General features: G+C 39.4%; 1 protein-coding gene across 1 annotated transcript in view; it reads left to right on the forward strand.

The window, feature by feature from the left end:
- Nucleotides 1–1,506: 1,506 nt before the first annotated feature.
- Nucleotides 1,507–17,244, forward strand: part of LOC125995115 (neutral ceramidase-like) — a 96,911-nt gene continuing 81,173 nt past the window's right edge. Inside the window, exon 1 of the mRNA XM_049764669.1 lies at nucleotides 1,507–1,694. The gene's annotated coding sequence lies outside the window, so the exon portion shown is untranslated. The remainder of the gene's footprint in view (nucleotides 1,695–17,244) is intronic.

Genomic DNA, 17,244 nt, shown 5'->3' on the forward strand with positions numbered 1-17,244 from the left:
CTTTTCTTTCATGACAGTCAACTCTGACTACTTCCATATGAAACTCCACAGTTGACTATGGAGGCAGACTGGTAGCCCCATCATCCCCAACCCAAGGCAATGGATTCTTGAGATGTAATAAAGCCAAGAGATGACTTGGAAGGAGTCATTCCATCTACGAGAAGAGTCTCACTTGCTACCATTAGCAGACCAAGAAAAGACTGGACCCTTCCAGAAAAGCACCAGCAGGAACAAAGACCAGCAAAGGAATATCAAAGATCAGCTATCCCTAATCCTTCCCTGGACCACCACCCTAGTAACAGGACTCTTACCCGGATGAAAAGCCTCATATGGGACTGGTTAGGAAAACTTTATAAAGGTCAATTTGGAACAAAGAAGAGGTGCATATGTGTTACCTGGGTACATGGTGCTGACCTCTTATGGCCCATATCCCCCATCTTGAGATGTGAACTTTATGCTTTCATGCTGGGTTGCATACTGTGGCTCTCTTTCTCCACCAGTGGAGAAGCCTGTGCTCTGTCTGGAGTGCATTCCTCTCTTGCCATCTCCTTCCACTTCCTCAGTATAAACCTGCTTTCCACTTCACTGCTTATCTCCCCCTGAAATTCCTTTCAGTGAGGGAAGGCAATGGACCCAAAAGATCTAGGCAAAGCTTAAGACTGACTTTTCTTTCCTTCCCAGAGAAAAGATCTATAATAACTCTAGATCTATGCAGTCACTTCCCAGGGTGGGGAGGTAAACCCCATTCTTGGGACTGCTGCCTTTCTCCTCCCCACTTCACTTTAGTCACTCAGGGACCTCCACTTGTATCACTTTTGTGCCCGAAGAAAATCCAGAGCTTTTCCTAGGTTGAGTAAGTTTTTGTCGATGTAATTGTTGTTTTAAGTGATCAATAATGACTGGAAATGCAGAATGAGTTTCTCTTTAGAAATTCTAGGGGTTTTTTTGGACTTGAAAAAACTCATCAAATATTGAGTATCTTTACTTTTGTTTTCCTGTACTTCGTTCTCTGCTAAAACGGGGTCTAAAAAGTTTAGATGAAAGAGTTTATATTTTTTGTTTTTATTTACTAGGATCCAGAGTAACCATGTTGAAGAAGAAAGAGACAATATTACAGGGAATTTATAGTGGTTTTGCCTGAGAGGGACAATCAGGACAATGTAAACACTGTCTTATTTACATCTTAAACCACCAAGGTAACCTGGTGCAATCATTTTCTGGCTTGAATTCCAATCTTTCTAGAAAAGCGGGGTCATCCCTTCCCTAGTGCTCACCAAAGGGCTCTCTTTCACCAACTTCTCTGTGCTGACATGTCTTGCAAGTACTCCTCTCCCCTTTGTAGCAGCTGATGGTGTTTTCTAAATGAAGCAGGACGAGCAGATCTGTCTGGAAAGGATCAATTCCTTCCTGGAGGGTTAAACATGCAGGGGACAAACTGGTGAGTTCTAGGTCTGATCTTCCAAGGATGGTGTCAGGCTGTCCTGTCCATTGGTAGGCTCGGCTTGGCATACAAGTAGTTAAGTTGACATGCCTTGGCTTTTCCTGGCGAGAGCATCATCCAACTGCCAAGAGTTAACCTGCAGTACTGCTCTGCATAGCAGGGGTGAAGGATATAAAAGCACCCTGCACGCTGGCTCCCCAGGAGGAATGACAAGCCGTTTTGAAAAAGCAGCAGCTGCAGCAGCAGGTTCTAGGTAGGTAGCTTTGCTTTGATTGAGAGTCTTTTGTTTTCACGGAGAGAATAAAGCACTGGTTGTTCATGTTTGCAAACAAGAGCTTTCGGACAGTGAAAAGGAACAGATGTTTATTAGCCTGCTGTTTCATCTGGAAATAAATATTGGGGACCCAACGGGCAGAGGGGAACAGAGTCTTTTAGGTTCCTTTAGATTTCCCTTGCAATGGCAGATATTCTTGATATTTTTTTTAGACTTTCTGTCTGATTTCCAGTGCTGTATGCTCCGGTCATTTGAATGTCATGATTCCAGTGTCTATTAAGAGGTACCTTTGAGCTGTTCTTTCTGGCAATCTTCATACCTACATTTAGAGGGATGGAACTGGTTTGAAGAGTTATTTGCTGGATTTAGGAAGCCAGGTGGCTGAAATCTGTTTTTCCAGTTTCAATTTTGGAAAGCAAAGTTCATATCCGGAGGCTCAGAGAATACATTTATTCTATCATACCATATGTTTGAGTTGAGAGCATCAATGTCTGGAGATGGTCTTTTTCTTTCTTACAAAACAATGAGTTTAGTCTCTGATAGATGTGCGCAGGATGACCTGAAATAACATTTAGCATCATAATTCTTTCTTTTAAGTACTCATCTGGGTCATCCTGGCCTTCCCATTACTTGGGGGGATGATTTTCTCTAGTCTATGCAATAAAAAAAAATCAGAAATTCACAGTGGATTAACCCTATCCCTAGAGATTTGGATTTGATGGAGTTTCAAGAATTTAAAGACTTTAAATAAAGTTTGTCTCACTTTTATCCCACCTCCATCCTGGTTCATCATCCATCCACTAAGTCAACCAGGTGACTTCCCAGACTGTGTCTCCTACAAATGTAGAGCAAGCAGTGCTGCTAGATAAACTTAGACATTATTTAGCCAGTTCCAGCTCAGTAATCAAAACTGAACTTAAACGGCCATCTCAGGGTTCATAGTTTCTTTGCCTTGTCTATTGAGTGACTCATTTATTGTATTTTGGGGGACCACACATGGCTGTGTTCAGAGCATACTCCTAGCTCTGTGCTCAGGGACCACTCTGGTAGGTCTTGGGGAACCATATGAGGTGGCTGGGGTCAAATCCAGTTCGGCCATATGCAAGGCAAGCTCCCTACAGGCTACAGAATCACTTCAGCCCCTGAGCTGAAGTAAACAAAATTTATTTTTAAAAAATAGCATATATTGGGGCCAGAGCAATAGCACAGTGGATAGGACATTTATTTACCTTACATGTGGTTGGCCCACATTTGATCCCCAACATCTCATGTAGTCCCCCAAGCCTGCCAGGAGTAATTTCTGAGCATAGATATAGGAGTAACTCCTGAGTTGGGGGAAAGGAAAAAAAATAAACATGCAAATACTGCTTCCAAACTGGAACAAAACTTCCCCATTCATCCGTATAATATCACTCTAGAAATTTCCCCCAAAGTATGGAGTTTCTCCTCAAATGAAGAGAAAGTGATGAGATTCTAAATAGAGATTTAGAACTGGACTCTGAATGTAAAGGATTGACAAACTAAACAAAGATATTAGCATTGAGCTGGAATATGACCCAGGAAGTGATCAAGACCGTGAACCTGAAAATAAGGCAGTTGGGTGGTGAGAAAAGGATGTAGGATGATGTGTATTGTACAGTGGAATAGCGGGGGTTACTCTACATAACTATGTACACAATTAGTATGAAAGCAAGTTTCCAAGAAGTCATTGCCTGCTCTCCACTTCCACTTGAACTTCTTTCCAACAAAATTTTAGTCTTAGAAGTCATGTGCTTCATAAAAGAAAGGCAAACGTGTTATTCTAGATTCTAACTCTGGGCATAGAGCCTTACTGTGGGAATTCACTGAGTATGAGATAAAGGGATTATTTCACTACGCAGAGTCACACATAAAGAGGCAGCTAAGACAGTTACAGAAGGAAATAAACCAAGTCAAATTTTCTTGAGGATAGCTACTTCATTCCGAGCCTCTGCTGTCTCTCATTCTGAGAATTATAATCAAGGAGTGAGGTCCTCATGAGCACAGGCTGTCTATGAGAAGTGACAGCTCTATTGTGAAAACTGAATTCAGATATTTTCTAATAGTCATTTTAATTTGGCTGCCTGATTTGATGATAATGCTTATTTGATTAGTTAGGCCCAGATGAATATCTTCTGTAAACTTTATCTTATTTATTTATTAATATTTGGAAAGGTCACAACCTGCAGCACTTAAATGTTATTCCTAGCTTGTGCTCAGAAATTATTCCTGGCTCAGAGGACAATATAGGATGCCAGGATCCTTGATGAGCTGCATGCTATCTCTCCAGCCCCTTCTGTAAACTTTAGTTTATGAAATAAACTTATTTTATTTTATTTATTTATTTATTTATTTTTGTTTTTTTGGGCCACATCGTTTGATGCTCAGGGGTTACTCCTGGCTAAGCGCTCAGAAATTGCCCCTGGCTTGGGGGGACCATATGGGACTCCGGGGGATCGAACCGTGGTCCTTTCCTTGGCTAGCGCTTGTAAGGCATACACCTTACCTCTAGCGCCACCTCGCCGGCCCCAATTTTATTTTTAATAAAATTTCATTTCAAGGTTTTGTCCTCCTTTTAAAATGTGCAAATGAGTAGATTTTTAAACATTCTTTTTGGATTTTTTTTGAGCAAAGATTTCTAAAAACACTAGGTTCTACTATCCTAAGGCCAGAGGAGGGAGGAGAGGTTGGGCTATATGCTGTGATATCCTTGACTCTGTTCTCAAGATTTATTTTTGGCAGTGTTATGGGGGATCATCTGCAGAGCTGAAGGTCGACTGATTGACCACAATCCAGGCAGCTATGTCAAAGCCTGTACTTCTTTCCAGCCCCCAAATATCTATTATTCTTGAGGTAGCAAAAGCCTACTGAGAGCTGGTGTCTCTCTCCTGGACTCACTCCTTAGAGTCATTCCTTGTCAGCCCAGGCATTTAGGGTCCTGCAGTTTCCTTTGTTCAGCCTCCACACCATTTTCTATGTGAACCATCAGGTTTATTTATTGATGGATTGACTGCATATGAATTTGTTATATATCATGCATTATATTTATTTGTTTTATATAAAATATATACTTTGGGGGGCAGAGAGACAGATAGCATGGAGGTAAGGCGTTTGTTTGCCTTGCATGCAGAAGGACAGTGGTTTGAATCCTGGCATCCCATGTGGTCCCCTGAGCCTGCCAGGAGTGATTTCTGAGCATAGAGCCAGGAGTAACCCCTGAGTGCTGTCGGGTGTGACCCCAAAACCAAATATATATGTTTATATACATATACTTTGTTACATGAAAATGTATATAATTCTATACATTGATGTATATGAATGATCTGAAGGTAGAATGTGCAAGGACAGAGAAAAAGTTTCCTAAAGCCAAGGTTAAAGAAGAGGAGAATTTATGCACTGACACATTCATCAGGGATTTTTGAATCACCCGTCATGTTTCAGGGAAATGCAGCTGGAACCAAGAGATGTGAATTCAGGATACTCATCTATGACTTAATGTTACTCTTAAAACTTCCTTGAGTGGGCCCGGAGAGATAGCACAGCGGCGTTTGCCTTGCAAGCAGCTGATCCAGGACCAAAGGTGGTTGGTTCAAATCCCGGTGTCCCATATGGTCCCCCGTGCCTGCCAGGAGCTATTTCTGAGCAGACAGCCAGGAGTAACCCCTGAGCACTGCCGGGTGTGCCCCAAAAACCAAAAAAAAAAATTCCTTGAGTATGGGGTGGAGAGATAGCATGGAGGTAAGTGTTTGTCTTGCATGCAGAAGGACAGTGGTTTGAATCCCGGCATCCCATTTGGTCCCCCAAGCTTGCCAGGAGCTATTTCTGAGCATAGAACCAGGAGGAACCCCTGAGCACTGCTGGGTGTGACCCCAAAACAAAACAAAACAAAACAAAAAAAGTTCATTGAGTTTCCGGAATACCACTTATAGAAGGATCTTATATGGAGTAGGCCAATGCTAGAGAGAGGACTGAACTAGGATTCTCCTGTAGTGGGAAACAAACTTCTTTTATAGTTAAGGATTAGAACAGAAACAGGCATAAAACAAAAGAAGGTAGGAGGCCAGAGAGATAGTACAGCGGTAGGGTATTTGCCTTGCACACAGACAACCAAGGACAGACGGTGTTTCAAATCCCTGCATCCCATATGGTCCCCAGAGCCAGCTAGGGGCGATTTCTGAGCACAGAGCCAGGAGTAACCCCTGAGCGCCACCGAGTGTGATACAAAACAAACAAAAAACAAAAAAACAAAAAAAACAAAAGAAGGTATAAGGGAGAGGGACTCTGACATTAGTGAAGTTATAAAATTGTTTATCTCAAACTCTATCATTAACAATATCAATGCATCTACCTGATAAACCTACAGTAGCTGTTTATATGCTGCTTAGATTTACTCTGCAGATATGAGGAAAACTATCCTGGTGTCTGTCTGACCATGTGGCCAAAGCAGCTTAGACTGATCAGAGGAAGATAGAAAATTAAGGTCAGTGTGCAACTTGGAGACTGTAAGCAGTAAGAATCTGCTTTGTTCCTCTTTTGTTGCCCTGAACTTGTACTTGAACTTCTTTCCAACTAAACTGGAAAATAATTGTTTGTAAAACTATATATTATATGTATTTTAAAGACATATTTTAAGAGGGTGCCTAGAGAAGAAAATAAAATTAAGAAAAAGAAATGGATCAAACCATAAACTCTGGGGAATTACTGTTCTGTTCATTTATATTTTCCATTGCTCTTTTAGTGGAAACACACCCTCTTTCCCTCTGGTCTTCACATTCCTGTGAAACAGCTAAGGGGATGAGAGAGGAGTGTTTCTACCTCATCACCTTTGCCATGGGATGCTAGAAACACAGCCTTCCTGGGAGGGCAGAGAACCTGAATGTTCTTCCAAGTGGGCTCCTTTCCAAAGCCTTTCTGCAATGCAATCTTTGCCCGTTTTCCTTTCAGAGAAGGAAGCATCTACTTCTCTGCAAGAGACAAGGTCAAGTCAAGTGTAGCTGAGAAGAGTGAGGAATATTTTCAATCTCTAGAGTAAATAGACTGCTGAGGAGGGGAGAGGAAAGAACCAAAATACATTTGGACCAGTTCTCAGGAAGGCACCTGAAATTATACTAGCATCAGACTGGGAAGAGGATCCTTTAAGAACTGATAGTAGAAACTTTGCAACAAGCAGTGATTTGTCCTTAGAAATAAAAGGATAAGAACCCACTCCACATCACTGGATTTGAATGTTGGGGATTGCTTTAAGGACAAAACAAGGCTGATATTAAGACTCTTTGTCATGGGACTGGGGAAATAGTTCAAAGGCTTGGGATGCATGCCAGGCAGGCTCAGAGCCCTGGTTTGGTACCCAGTATTGTATGCTACCACCAGGTGAAGCTTTGGTGGCCTGGGGTATTGTTGGGAAAGCCCTCAAACAGAAAACCAAGCTAACAAACAAAAGATTGCAGCAACTCTTGACTTGAAGTTGTACCAGTTATCTCTCTTCTCTTTCATCAGGAGGAAACTTGTCTCAGGTGTCTCCAGAAAGGTGGGCTGGGTGACTCATGAGAACACCTTAGGTGACAAGGTGCTTGAAGGGAAGAAGAGGAGAAAGGATAGGAAACTAGTCATCAACAGCTGGTGCCTATTGCAGAAGCCCAAGATGGCTGTATAAGGCCCCCTTATAAGAATCTCTAAAAAGTTTCTGACCTTAAGACAAGCCTCTAAGGGTCCAGAGCAATAGTTCAGCAGGTAGGGCACTTGCCTTAGATGTGGCTGACCTGGGTTTGACCACACACCCCCCATATAGTCCTTTGAATTCTGCCAGAAGTGGTTCCCGAGCAATGAGCCAGGAGAAAATCCTACCACACCCAGGAACACCCACCTCTGGGTGTGGCAAAAAAAAGTCACAAAATGTATTAATGAGAAAAATGTCTCATCACTTAAAAATTACTTTTTAAGGGTATTCATTGTTGGTAGAGGCTTAAAGTTCCTCATTCACTATCTCACCACAGATTATAAGTACCTATAAGAACAAATAACTGGTCTTGGTTTTTTTTTTTTTTACTGTAGTGATTAAATTTATTTTACTAAAACATTTCTGAGGCCGCACCTGGCAGCACTCAGGGCTTACTCCTGTGCTCAGTGATCCTGGAGGGTTAGGAGGACCATATGGGATTTCTGGGATCAAACTTGGGTCAGCTATGTGGAAGGTGAAAACTCTAACCTCTGTACTATCCCTCCAGCCTAATAGTGATTCAATTGTAATCATATTTTTACTGAAATGATCATATTATTTTAAACATTTATTTATTTATACCTGAGCACTACTGAAGCAGTGCTCAGTAAACCCAAGGGCACCATTGGCCAACCCAAAAGTGATTTAAACCAAGGGCCTGAGAATGTGATGCTGAAAGGTCCGGGCGTCCTAATCTAGCTGCCCAATGCAGAGAAATGAAGAGGCTGAGGCCCCAGCAAATGCTCCGGTGAATTCTTTTATTCTGGTATACCAGGGTCTCAAGCTTACTCCCAACGGAGCAGAGGCAAAAAGACCTCGTGTCCCATTGGTCCCTCCTTATATAAGATGGGAAGTGGGAGGGGAAGGAAGAAGTTACGCCACTTCCTTGAGGGCTAAACTTCCGCTATGGTAACACGAATCATTGGTGAGGTAGGGGTAAAGGCGGGACTTCCTTTTTGCTAGCAAGCTCGTGAACATGTGGTCCTTACAAAATGGTCTCCTTTTCCTAGTTAGAACCTGAGTGAAACCTGGCATGAGGTTTTTTTTTTTTATTATTCATTTTCAGTGCTACTTGTGTTTGTTTTGTTTGGGATACTTGGGTTACCCCAGCATTGCTTCGGGACTTTCAGATATGAGTGAAATGACACTCAAGTAACCATTTGTAAAATCAACCCTTGAGCCATATCTCCACACCCAGAAGAATGAATCTGAGTTAGGGTTGTGCATAAAATACCCAAACCAGGCTGAGGGTGAAACACATATAGTCTGGCCATCGTCTATCTTGTATCCCAAGCAAGCTGTCTGCCAGAACTGTTTTTATTGAGTACAGAGACCACCACCTGGTGGGGCAGTAGGGACATAGTAAGGGCAGATAGCTCAGGCTAACATGAGCCTGTCCAGTCCAGGTTTATATATGAGACAATCTTTGTTTTAGGTGAAACCAAATTGGAAACGAACAGACACAAAGCAACCAGGGATGATCTTTGTTTTGGGTAATATTAGGTGTAATCTAACAACCATTAGATGTTTGAAATCAATCCCAGTGGGATGTATGCTTGGCATGCACTCTAACAACTGCTGTATTGTCTGGCCCTTAAAGAGATCATATTTAAACACTGCATATGTATTTTGTGTATCTTCTTTCATGGTGTGTTTGTTTAGCTTTTCTCCCATATTTTTTGTGAATTGTCTATTTACTTGACTATTAGGTATTCCTACACATTTAGATTACTATTACTTAATTAGAGGTATGGTATAGTGTGTAAATACTTCCATGCAGTAGAATGCAGTAGAATGTCTTTTTTATAATTATAGTTTCTTTTTTTTTTTTACTGTGTTCCAATAAAACTTTAATTACAATAGCAGATAGTGAGTTAGATTTGGCCTATAGGTCATAGTGGTAAAACCTTAAAACTACAGAGTTGCAGAATCATTTTTCTTCCAAGGCCAGGAAAGTAACATGTAAAAGTGAACAGTGCTTTGGGCTGTACAGACTAAAGTAGAAAGACTATACACTGGAGAGTGTGATTTTTCTGGTAAATATTCTACACAACCCTGTTGGACAGGGACTCAGAGTTGCCACATTCTTTTTCTGTTTAAAGGGTTTTTTAGGGGCCGGGCGGTGGCGCTGGAGGTAAGGTGCCTGCCTTGCCTGCGCTAGCCTAGGACGGACCGCGGTTCGATCCCCCGGCGTCCCATATGGTCCCCCAAGAAGCCAGGAGCAACTTCTGAGCACATAGCCAGGAGTAACCCCTGAGCGTCACAGGGTGTGGCCCAAAAACCAAAAAAAAAAAAAAAAAAAAAAAAATAAAGGGTTTTTTTAAAAAAAAAATCTTAGGACTGGATAGATAATACAGTGACTAGGGCACTGGCCTTGCACACAGTTGACCAGGATTCTATCTCTGGCATCAATTATAGTTTCTTTTACTATAAAAACTATGATACAATGCCATTTGTTTATTTTTGCTTTATTTTCCTTGCTGTTGGAATCAAATCATCACTGAAGCCAGTAAATGGAGCACTTGGCCTTTACTTCCTTCAATGTACTTTATGGTTTTAATTACAACAAATTATATAATAAATATTTTGGAGAGGCACACCTGGAAGCACTGGAAGAACTCCTGGATCTGTACTCAGAAATTACTCCTGGCAGGGTTGGGGGACCATATGGTATGCTCATAATTGAACCCAGATAGGCCACATGCAAGGCAAACACCCTACTTGCTATGCTATTGCTTCAGTCCCATAGTAATTAATTTTAATTCATATTGAATTAATTTTTGTACATTGTATTTTGTACTGGAGACAAGTCTTGAGTTTTATTCATTTGCATGTGGTTATCAATGCCATTTATTAAAGACATTTATTTCATATTTAAAAACATAGATACCTTACAATTTATATTGGGTCTGATACTTGGATTTGGCTATTATATTTAGGGATTACCAGACTCAATCTTGGTGTGCTCTGGTGCATACCATGCAAATGCTCTACCATTTGAAGTATATCCCCATCTTTCCCTTTTCCATTTTATGCTTCTGACTTAGTGGATTCAATTAAACTGCCCATATTTATGATTTATTTCTAAGCTCTCAGTTCTATTCCAATGGACTATGAATCTACTTTTATTTCAGTGCTACACTTTTCATTTTTATTATATTTTTATCATATCTTTTTATATCTTTATAATGTAGTTTGAAATAATGATGTATGTTTCTTTTATTAAATTTTTTATATATTGAAGTTTGTTTTGGGGCTGCTACACCTAGTTAGGCTCAGAACCCATTCCTGACTCTGACTTAGGAATTACTCCTGACTGTTCTAGGGGGAACATTTGAGATGCTGGGGATAGAATTTGGGTTGAATGCATGCAAGGCCAACACCCTTGTTGGCTTATTACTCCAGCTCTGATGCTTTAATTCTTTTCTTTGGATTGCTTTGGCTATTGGTGATCTTTAATGGTTCTGTACAAAATTCAATAATGTTCTAGTTCTATTTTCTTAAAGAATGTTTTTGGTAAAAAAAAATGTTTTTTTTATAAGGAGAGAAATGGATGAAATCAGATTATAACTTTTTGTCTACATGTGTTCAGTTTGTTGCACACAATTGGCTTAGAAAATAAAGACTTACCTTATTCTAATTTTCTACTTTTAATTAAAAACATTGAGACCAGAGTAATAGTACAGTAGGTCTGACCTGGGTTATAAACCTGACATCCCAGATAGTCCCATAACCACCACTAGGAATAGTAAGAATAGTCAGGAGAAGTCCTGAGCATTGTTTGGTGTGACTCTCCAGACACCAACATTTTTTAAATGTATTGCAATTAAGGTAATATGTTTACAATGATTTTTGCCACTTATAGTCTTGATGTATGATCATCTCACCTCACTACTGTAGATCCATTCCTCATGCCCCTGTGTCATATAACATCCATGTAAAATTGTCTACATAAGAAAAATCAAGGGGTCAAAGCAATAGCATAGTGGGGAAGGTGTTTGCCTGCTTGCGGCTGACCTGGGTTCTAGCCCTGACATCCCATATGGTCCTCCTAGCCTGCCAGGAGTGATTTCTGAGTGCAAAGTCAAAAGTAACCCCTGAGCACCTCTAGGCATGGCTCAAAAACCTAAATAAATAAATAAATAAATAAATAGATCAAAAAGTTTCAGACAAATCTTGTTAAATACATTAAAAAGATAAATATAATGTTATTAATAAATCAAAAAATCCATCAACACTGAACTTCTTTTTTCTTTTTTTGGAGGATAGGGGAGAGGAGGGAGGGAAATGAGAAGTAGAAGGAGAGAAAGAGGTCAGGGGATGGGATGGGGAGAAGAGAGATGGGGAGGGGAGGGGAAGAAAGAAAAGCAGGAGAGGGGAAGGGAGGGGGAAGAAAGGGGAGGGGAGGGGAGGGGAGAGGAGGGGAAGGAAGGGGTTGGGAGAGCAAGAGACAGCATTGAACATCTTGTCCTCTTGGTACCTTGTGTGCAAGGCAAATGCATACCTCATGTACTATGACCGTGGTCACATTAAAATAAATCTTTTAAATTGTAACACTATTATTTATCAAGTTTTTCACAATGCAATTGTTTTAGGCTTAAAATGTCTCAGTGCTAATCTCACCCACAGTGCAACATTGCTGCCACCAATGTCCTGAATTTTCCACTCACCACCCAAATCTGCCACCTGGCAGGAACAAATTGACTTCAGAATGTAAACAAATTTACTTCACAAAGGCAAATGAAATAATCAAAACATAGATCAATAGGAATCAATTTGTGATAATTGTTATATTTCACAATGGTGTTATTAAGGTCACTGGCCAAGATCTTATGTGCTGGTTGGTGCTAGCTGAGCCTTCTTGCTACTGTTTAGAGCCATTATACTTTGTGGTCTTCTATGCAATTTACTTATCAAATTTGCTGTGATCCTACTGTGCTGACAGTTCTGTGAAATCTGGAGGTGTCTCCATACAGAAGCTATAGATCAGGAACAACTAGTGGTTTGGCAACTCAAATAGTTTCAGTTGTAGAGCCTGGTCAGTTCTAAGTTAAAGGGTGTTGGGTATAGCTGCTGTGCATATTGGCAGAAAGGGAAATCTGCTCGCCTTCATTCCAAGAAGGCCCAGAATTGTCAGCATGAACCAGTCTACCTACCTGAGAAGGTTATATTTCATCTCATTATTTTGGAGATTAGGTGTGGATCTGGACCATTTCTCTGTTGCAAGATGATGGGTGTGGGTCTAGGCTGCTGAGTTTTCCGGTGTTGAGGGGTGGGTGGGAACTCTGTGCACCCCCATTCTGAGAGAATCCCAAAGCTTTCAGCTGGTAGACTGATTCCACCTGGGAAGATTCAGCTGGCTCTTCTTTTCTCCTTCTCCTTCTCCTTCTCCTTCTCCTTCTTCTCCTTCTCCTTCTCCTTCTCCTTCTCCTTCTCCTTCTCCTTCTCCTTCTCCTTCTCCTTCTCCTTCTCCTTCTTCTTCTTCTTCTTCTTCTTCTTCTTCTTCTTCTTCTTCTTCTTCTTCTTCTTCTTCTTCTTCTTCTTCTTCTCCTCCTCCTCCTCCTCCTCCTCCTCCTCCTCCTCCTTCTTCTTCTTCTTCTTCTTCTTCTTCTTCTTCTTCTTCTTCTTCTTCTTCTTCTTCTTTCTTCTTCGTCTCTTTTCTTCTTCTTCTTCTTCTCTTTTCTTCTTCTTCTTCTTCTTCTCTTCTTTTTTCTTCTTTTTTCTTCTTCTTCTTCTTCTTTTCTTCTTTTTTCTTCTTCTCTTTTCTTCTTCTTCTTCTTCTTCTTCTTCTTCTTCTTCTCTTTTCTTCTTTTTTCTTCTTCTCTTTTCTTCTTCTTCTTCTTCTTCTTCTTCTTCTTCTTCTTCTTCTTCTTCTTCTTCTTCTTCTTCTTCTTCTTCTTCTATTTTTTAATTTTTAATTTTTATCTTGACCAAAGTGGATTACACATCTTTCACAGTAATATTTTAGGTACATAGTGACATTGAATCAGGGTCATTCCCACCATCAGTATTGTCCTCCCTCCACCCCTTTCCCAGCATGCATCCCATATCCCCTTTCTATGCCCCTCCGGGCTGCTAGAGTAAGTGGTCCCCTCTGTGTCTAGCATGTTGTAGATTGGGTATCGATTCTGTTGTCTTTGGCTTTGGATTTGGTGTTTAAGTCTGACCATTTTTTTATTTCTACTGAATGTTCATACGACTGCTTGGTCTTGGTCAATTATTTCCCCCTCTATTTGTGAGGTGGAACAAGATGATTCAAGTTTTGTGGTTTTGTTTGAAGGAAAGAAAAAATAATAATATAATAAAATGGGGCAAAAATCAAGCAAAAAATGGAAGGAGTCCTTCTAGAGGCTATAAATATCAATTTAAGAGAAGAAAGGAAAAAGAAAGAAAACATAACAATACAAAAAAATCAAACAAAAAAACTCAAAAAGCACCACAGCAATAAACACAATAACCATGGTTCTGAAATAAAAATAAAACATAGCACAAAAAAAACCCCCAACAATAACAAAAATAAAATAAATATATTTTTATATGTAGAAAAGTTTATTGAAAAGTAAAGGAGAAGAAAAAGGGACTTACAATGTGGGGAGGAATTTAGTAATTTAGTATAGGACTAAATTCTCATCTCTCTTTTGAAATTAGATGTGAAGCTATGCATTTCTGGGAGGAGGATGTGGGGTGTAATTGCAGGCTGCTCTGCCTTCAGGCAGAAAGACAAATGGCCCTGTGAGGCCATACTTTTTGACTGCCATACTCTTCACAAATACATATGATTATATCACAAATTATACTATCAAACTGATGAGTGTTGCTGGTAAAAGGGTCTACTTCTGCTTTCAGTATGTATGTGAGTTAAGTAACCTTTCTCTTCCCTTTCAACATTGATTTTAATCTCATTTTTCTCTTCTACAAATTGGGTATTTTTCTCTCCAAAGTATTTTCAAGGATAATTACACCTAAAATATGCCTAAAGGAGAGCAAGATGTTTTTTATTGTATCATAATTATGTTTAATTATGGCAGGAATTGTGGTTTGGCTCAAAATATCCTCATCCAGCAGAGCTGGCAAACCTGTCAGAAACACTATGCCAGTTTTCTGATGATTTTCCATTTAATGGTGCTTACAAGTAAAAATTTCCACTGGTGACATATCTCTTTCATGATGATTATGGTCATTTTTCAGCAGAGTGAACTTGGAGAACTCTCCAGCCTTCCTTTTGCCCGCTAATTTATTTTTTGTTTCCCACTATTATTTTTTTGCCACTTAGTTACTAGGTCTTTGAAAAAACAAAGTCCAGTCAATTCAAGATTTCAGATTCTCAAAAGAAACTCTCCAACTCTGATTGATGTTTACCAGGAATGTATTGCTTTACTGATAGTTAACTTGGTATGTATTCTGATTAATCTGGCCAAACTAGTATTAAATGTTTTAAATACATCAATCCAGTCACGAATACATTGGAATGGTAAAAATGATCATCTCAACCATGTCTTGTCCTGTAGATTTATTTATAAGGCAGCAGGTTTAACAACTTTATCAAGACATCTCTATTCACCTAGATCTTAGCAATTCTCATATGTAAATACTAACATAAATATCCATTTCAGAAGAAACTTTATCTCTTCTGGTGCATCTTGTGTTCATCTCATCTGGGTATAAAAAGGCAGATCAACTTGCTTTATCATTTTTTTAAATTTCATTTTATATTTTTTGGTTTGGGGGCCACACCCAGCAGCGTTCAGGAATTCCTGGCTCTGTGCTCAGAAATCACTCCTAGAAGGTTTGGGCGATCATATGGGATGTCAGGGATTGAACCTGGATTTGTCAGGAGTCGTTTGTGTGCAAGACAAATGTCCTACCACTATTCTATTGTTCTGGCCCCTTCATCTTGTTTTTTCAATAGTGAAATGAATAATAAATTAGAGTATGCTTGCTTTTATTCTATTTTTTTCATAAAATGTTTATTATTTATAGTTGTTCATAATAGAATTGTCTCAGGGGTAGAATATTCCAACACCAATCCCATTGTCCTCTTCAGGTACCCAGATTCCCTCTCACTATCCAAACTGCCCTCTTGGAAGGCACATGACATTTATTTCATATTACTTGGGCCAATAAAATTTAAAGACATGGCAAATGGAACTATCAGAAAACAAATGAATAAAAGCCAATTTGTGATAATTAATTACTATGTTTTTAACCTTTCTTAATATAGTAGAGGACAACCATACTTACCTTTAGTGAGTGCCATCCTCAGTGCTACATAATAGGAAGTTTCTTTTGATTTTTAAAGAATCTTTTTAATGCTTCTTGCAAAACTGGTTTTAAGGTTATGAATACCCTAAGTTGTTGTCTGCCCATGAAGGCTCCTGTATAGTTACCTCATATCAAAACCATAATCTAATTAGACAGAGTATTGATGAGGTGTTCATTTGGTCGAGATTTTGCACTATGTTCTTCCAAATTCTTCTGACTTATAGAGTCTCATTAGATAGATCTGTTGCGCATACTATGGGTTTTCCTTTGTATGTAAATGCCTCTTTTGATCTTGTACTTTCAATATTTTGTCTCTGTCTTTGGATTTGGTCATTTTAGTATGTAATATGTCTTGAAATTTTCCTAATTGGTTCTATTTTCACTGGGACACTTCAGGCCTCTTGGATCTTGGTACCTGTAATCCTCAACTCTGGGATAATTCTTATCAATTAGTTATGTAATTATTGTTCCTTCATCACATTTCCTTCATGTTCTTCAGAGACTTGGATGATTTTTATATATTTAAATATAAGAATATATTCTTATATCCTTATTAGATTCTTATATCCTTAAACTCCTTATATTCCTCTATAAACTTCTTATATCCTTAAACTCATCTCATAATACTTTGGTACACTGTTCATTTCTTTTCAGACTGTTTTCAATCTTCTTTTTCCTAGAAGTTTCCCTTTTCTCTTCTTGGCACTCCTCCATGGTTTTGCTCAGCTTGTTATTCTGCTGTTTAAAGCTTCTGTTAACTATTTCATATCACCAACCATGTGCTTTATTTCTGACTGTAGTATTTCTTTGATTCTGATCCTCTTATTTTCTTGTGCTTTGCTGACTACCTATGCTTTGAACTCATTGAACATCCTCTTCATGGTGGCACTAAAGACAGTGAGGATTTGTTGTTGTTATTTATGTTTGGTGGTACTTTATTCTCTCACTGAACCTGGTGGATTTCTATGTGTTTTCCTATTGGTCTTCTAGTATTCCTGATGTGCTGGTAATAAGTGTTTGTAGTTAAAACCTTCCCTGAACCCCCAGCAAGAAAGATGCTGAAGGATTAAGATGAAGGGTGCTTTCTGTCCTCTCTTTCAGTCCTCATAGAATGACAGAACTGAATAATGTGTAATTTGTTGAGTAGATTTGTCACTTCAGGAGGGCCCTTAATATGATTCAGGTCAGATATGGAGACTGCTGGGACATACCTGGTAGGGAGAGGTTCTGTTTTTGGTCTGGAATGGGCCCAGTGATTTGACCAGAGATTCATCTGAGATTGTGGAGATGTAAGCAGAAAACAGGCTCTTTTCTTTCCTATGTTTAACATTTTTTCCCTCAGGGGTTATACCTAACGTGGTTGTGCTCTGGGGAATATGCATGTTAAGGATCCAACTTTTTTTTTTTAATCAACTACTGTCATCTAGAGACTTTTATCTTTATTTACCGAAATAAATTATGTTCTAAATTCCAGACTTGAGACTGTGTGAAATATTATTCCTGAAATCAATTTTAGTGTATTTTGAAATGTAG

The sequence above is a fragment of the Suncus etruscus genome, chromosome 17 (genome assembly GCF_024139225.1).
Source record: "Suncus etruscus isolate mSunEtr1 chromosome 17, mSunEtr1.pri.cur, whole genome shotgun sequence".
Lineage (NCBI taxonomy): Eukaryota > Metazoa > Chordata > Mammalia > Eulipotyphla > Soricidae > Suncus > Suncus etruscus.